Source organism: Aedes albopictus, chromosome 2 (assembly GCF_035046485.1).
Source record: "Aedes albopictus strain Foshan chromosome 2, AalbF5, whole genome shotgun sequence".
Classification (NCBI taxonomy): Eukaryota; Metazoa; Arthropoda; class Insecta; order Diptera; family Culicidae; genus Aedes; species Aedes albopictus.
In genome coordinates, this window is record NC_085137.1 from 247,008,295 (window position 1) to 247,013,801 (window position 5,507).

The following is a 5,507-nucleotide window of genomic DNA, read 5'->3' on the forward strand; positions in this document are numbered from 1 at the left end:
AAGCATTATATGTGGCAACACTATAAGCGGCATGATGGAACCGTGCCTAAGCGCGCTAAGTGTTATTAGACCACTAATGTAGTTGCATTTAGTGGGTGATGAGGTACAAAAGTAACATTACAGCGTGCTTAACCATTATTGTAGCACTTAAAATACTTGATATACTACAACTTGAACCTTGAATACTTGAAGATCGTTCGAAGCGTGAAAATGCAAAAGTTTGCATAGATTGAGTTCATTAAATGTTGACTATACACATTATAGTTTGAATAGTTCTTCAAATATTTGAATCGCTTATTTTATTGTTCAATAAACGCCTAATTGCATTAATGGTTGAAGCTTGGGTTCCCATTTCCCACCAGCCAGATAACTGGGTTTAGCAAACTAAGCATTATATGTGGCAACACTTTGAGCGGCATGATGGAACCGTGCCCAGTGCGCTAAGTGTTATTAGACCACTAATGTAGTTGCATTTAGTGGGTGATGAGGTACAAAACTGCCGTAATTCTGCAAAGTGACGTAAGCGCCATTCAAAATTTCGATATTTTGTGGTATATTATATATATCATCTGGTGTAAAAATAACACTGTGGTATTCCTGCTGTTTTAGAATGCAAGATCTAGTCGGAATCTATCATCTATGGAAATACACTTAGAGGATGAGCAAGAGTTTTATGCATAATAATAAAAAGTTGGGCCAAAACTATCAATGTCGCTTACGTCACTTTGCAGAATTACGGCAGAAAAGTAACATTACAGCGTGCTTAACCATTATTGCAACTTTATAGACACTTGATGAACAGCTTGTGAAATACAGTATGCAATTGCGTCGAATTTGATAGTTTATCCAAGGGGATAACTATAAAATTTGACTCAAACGCACGCATATGTTCCAAGCTTAAAGAGCGATCCTATATCAAAAGAACTTCCAAAGCGACCAAATGCAAAAGATGGTTCTCATTCAGTAATAAGTTTCACAAAAAAAAGATATATTAATGCAACGAAGGGGGATTTAGATTTGCTTTTTACAATAAAGCCATTATATTACTTGGCCCTCTTGCAGCTCTTGCAGCAGTGCTCCTATCCTTTTCGCAGGAACCAATCCAGATCGTGCGCATTCATCGGAAATATTCTCCTTCGATACCACCGGCTTGACATTCCCCTTCGATGAACCGGCTTGACGTCCTTGTGACTGTTGAGAGATGGGAAAGGGTGTTTAATACCGAAACCTGAGTTCAAATCAAGGAATAGGGGTTATTCTCTCTGGTTCAAATATTAGTCTACAGGATGGCCACCGAACCAGGAAAAAAAGGGAAAAAAGACGGGAATTTGGAACGAAAAAGCTGGGAATATGTGTACCATTTCTAATATCCATGAGTTGAAACGTGATTTCAATTAAAACGCTTATTTGAGCATAATCTGTGTTTAATCAGATCACAGAGAACAGACATCCAGGCTAGAACAAACTTCATTCAGAAAGTTGTGTAAGGATTTGAATCTTCACTTGAGTAAGGTTCAAGGTAAGGTTGCAAACCAATACACTATGAAAAGGCTAACGCCATATTGCCACAGTCAGTGATTAATTGGAACATTTCAAGTGGTGAATTAAATTATGGGAAATTAACCGATTGCAGCGCCACGATGTTGCCACTTGTGTTGCCGATTTGAAATGGCCGTTGAATTCCTTACACAGTTTCGGAACTGGACTTGGGTGTCTGTTCTCTGTGATCAGATGTCTAAATTTTAGCTTATTCAAGACTTACTGATTGGGAGTAGCTAAAATTTTTCATGTAGCATGAGAATTAGCTATTAGCCTCTGCATGCTGTGAGATTTTGTCTTTTACTGCGAGCACTGTGTTCAAAATTTCTGTGAGAGTGAACAGAACAGCACCAAAACAGGGCTCGCAGTAAAAGTCAAAGAACAAAAGAATTTTGCCAGCATACACAGGCTAATGGGTTATATATTCCAAAAATGTGCGCTTTCAAAAACCGGGATAAATATGGTAATCGTACCGGGAAAACCGGGAAAAGACGGGAATCTTAAAACTGAAATTGAGTGGCCACCCTGCAGTATACTAATGTAGCTGTATTAAATATCCACTAATGAAGCTGCATTAAGTGGAAGATGAGGTACAAAAGTAACTTTACAGGGTGCTTAACCATTGTTGTAGCACAGACTGTCTGTGGTTGTAGCATTTAGAGACGTTTGCATCCAGCAAAAATGGGACTGATATGCGATTCACGGCAGTATATTTGGAGATCAATCATGTAGGGTCTGAGACCATTTGGCCATTTTGGGCACTTGCTGCTATAACTCAGTCAATATTAAACTGATTGACTTGAATTTTTGTACATGACTAGATACTAGGATCTGATCGTGTCTCAAAAATCAAGTCAATTGGTTTAAAATTGATTGAGTTATAGCAGCAGGTGCCCACACGAGTTGCTCCTGCCCAAATGGTCCCAGACCCTACATGATTGATCTCCAAGGTATAGTCCATCAAACGTCTCTAAATGCTACAACAATGGTTAATTACTCTGTAAAGTTACGTGATTTATGAACAGCCCCTTAGTGAATATTTAATACGCAGCTACATTAGTAGACTGTAGGGTGGCCACTCAATTTCAGTTTTGAGATTCCCGTCTTTTTCCCGGTATACCGGTATACCGTATACGATTACCATATTTACCTCGGTTTTTGGAAGTGCACATTTTTGGAGTACATAACCCATAAATCTCATGTTACATAAAAAATTATCATGTGAAAAAATGCACTTGTGAATACTAAAACGTTTCTTCAACAAACCATGCGTAACTCACCATTGAATAACGTATTATCTTGCGTATTATAGGACCTGCTACTGTTCGGCATCCTCCGGGATTCATTCGCATCCCCCGTGAAGCACTTCCTGCTACCAGAGGAAATCATTTGCAGTCGTATTCACATCGCTCCAGCGTTTGCGAACCCTGTAGATCTATTTATAGCAATGCCCCAGGTTTTGTTGATAGATCCATTTCCAATCATTTCAATGGTGTGCCGTTTGTGCTCCGTCAGGAGAAACCTTCTGTTCCGATACCATGCAATAGAGTTCCGGCGTTTGTTCGAGGTGCTGCGGGGAGCAGGAAATCCTTTCCTGTTCACGATAGGCCCGGAGGTAGCTAAAGCACAGAATTTTCGGGGTGCTAAACAAAGAAACATTCTGCTCACCAAGCTGTTGAAAACTTTTGCGGCAGCAGATCTTTCGCTTCGACGCTTTGCGCAATGGGTTCGGTCCTAATTAGCAGGCCGTAGCGCACTTTGTGTCCTACCGGATGCCACTGAATTGATCTGAAAGGCAAAAGTTTGTTAATTCGGATGCACTATTATTTTTACTGAATAAATAATATAGTTACCTTTGAAATTAATGCAAACGAGTGCTCTGATACATTTTGTGTTCTTTTTTCTGCTGGGTCCAACGTTTTTACAACAACAAACACGCTAAAAATTAATAACACAAACATGTGTGATGGTTGCACAAAATTTATCAAATCCCATGGCACACATCAGATGCCATCGGGTTCGGTGTGAAACTTAACAATAACAATGGAATCTAATGTTATTCTACTTAATATCAATAGAAAACACTGTAACAATGAAATCTTATGTTGATCTACTGAATGCCCATAGAAAATACTGTAACAACGAAATCTAATGTAAGTCTATTGTAATCGTTACGGCAAATAAAATGTTGTACAATACGTATACAATAGAAATCTTTGTTAACATAAGAATCTATTGTTTTTCTACGGTTTTTCCAATAGATTCAATGGTTCATTTTTATACGGGTTGATATACTTACATACTGGCAATAAAATGCACGGCTAATTATACATAATAAGCAATGTTTATACTTGTAATGCTTGACGTCTGAAAAAAAATCCACTATTGTTTCATCAAGCATTTTATTGTGATAACATTTATATCAAAACTATATGATTTCATCTCATGGAATCATAAATGTTGAGGCACATCAAACCCCTATTATCTAATGATAGAAGCCGTACCATTGGCAACCATGAAAACGGTGATGCACACCGATCTCAATTTTATTTTTTCTCTCATATATACCAACGCAGCAGAAGAGAAAAAAAATGACGCTCCCGGCTAAACCCAGTGGATGCACGCGAATGAGAGAACAATAGAGAACGGTATCAACAAATGCCGTCCTGGCAGGTTGGGTGCGTTTGGTAGCTGCTGAATTACCTAGTTGTTATGAAAATGATTTCGTGCTGTTCGAGCAAGTTGCTCGAATGCTCCATCGATGATTAGCAGCAATGCATTGATTTGCATTCATTACACTGCATTTATTGCATGAATTTGCATGAAGAACTTAATAAAAAATTAAGAGAAAGTGAACTAAAACTTCACAATACTTGAACAAAACACAAACAAATTTAACTTTTTTTTAATTAAAATTCATATAACATATTTCATCGAAGTACATAGAGAAAATAAAAACTGCTCGAAAGCTCTATTGTCGTCTGTAAGTGCCAATTCTTAGGAAGGCTCCAAATTTCTTAATAATCTTATATGCCATACCCGGCGATTCTGGAAGGATCGGTGAATATTTCTTGATTCTTAGGAATATTTGTAACATCTGAAGAATATTTGAGTTTTCTATGAAAATGTTTGAAACATTTGTGAAAATTTCTAAGTTATTTTAGGTGGTTCGAAGGTTTTTGAAAAGTCAAGGAATAATGTTTGATTTTTAGAAATACTTGAAATTCCTCGCCCACATCTGGGTCGGCTAAGGTTTATTTGAGGACATTCAAAAAGTCTAGGAAAAATCCTTGATTTTTTAAATACTTGGAATTCCTTGTCCACATCTAGGTCCGCTAAGGTAGCTCGAGGATTTCCAAAGAATCTATGTGAAATTTTTGAGTTTCAGACATAATAGGAATTTCTTGTCCACATCTGGATCCGCTCAGGTCATTTTCACTCAGCAGTGATCCATTTTTTTGGTACAAATTTATAACAGTTCCAAAAATTTCCACCGGTGATTGTCTCAAACACGATGTTTTGAAAGTGAAGGAGTTTATCCTCGTAAATAAATCGAATTTACGAAGATCCTCTTGAAGACCATCGTGAAGATAGCTAATGGATATGGAAAGAATCTAGGGATTCTGGAAAAAAAAATTCCTTCAAACGTTACCCCTGGAGTTTCTTTAGAAGTTTACTAGGAGTCTTTCGAAGAGTTTCTCTAGGCTGTCCTCCAAGAGTTCTTCCGGGAATCCTTTTAGAAGTTTCTTCAAGAATTCGTCAGGAGTTCCTCCGGGAATTTCTCTAGAAGTTCCTGCAGGAATTCCTCTAGGGAGTCCTCCAGGAATTCCTTGAGAAATTCCTCCGGAAATTCCTCAAGATGTTCCTCCAAAAAATCCTCTATAATCTCCTCTAGTAGTTCTTCTAGAAGTTCCTCCGGGGATCTCTCTAGGCGGTCCTTTGGGGATCCTCTGCGAGTAGTTTTATTG

At 38.1% G+C, this 5,507-nt stretch overlaps 1 long non-coding RNA gene across 1 annotated transcript; it reads right to left on the bottom strand.

Moving 5' to 3' along the window:
- Positions 1-743: 743 nt before the first annotated feature.
- On the bottom strand, positions 744-3,806 carry LOC134287996 (uncharacterized). The gene is made up of 3 exons (XR_009997677.1): positions 3,393-3,806; positions 2,820-3,327; positions 744-1,191 (listed from the first exon to the last, which is right to left on the bottom strand). It is a non-coding gene; the product is annotated as an uncharacterized LOC134287996 (long non-coding RNA).
- Positions 3,807-5,507: the final 1,701 nt, after the last annotated feature.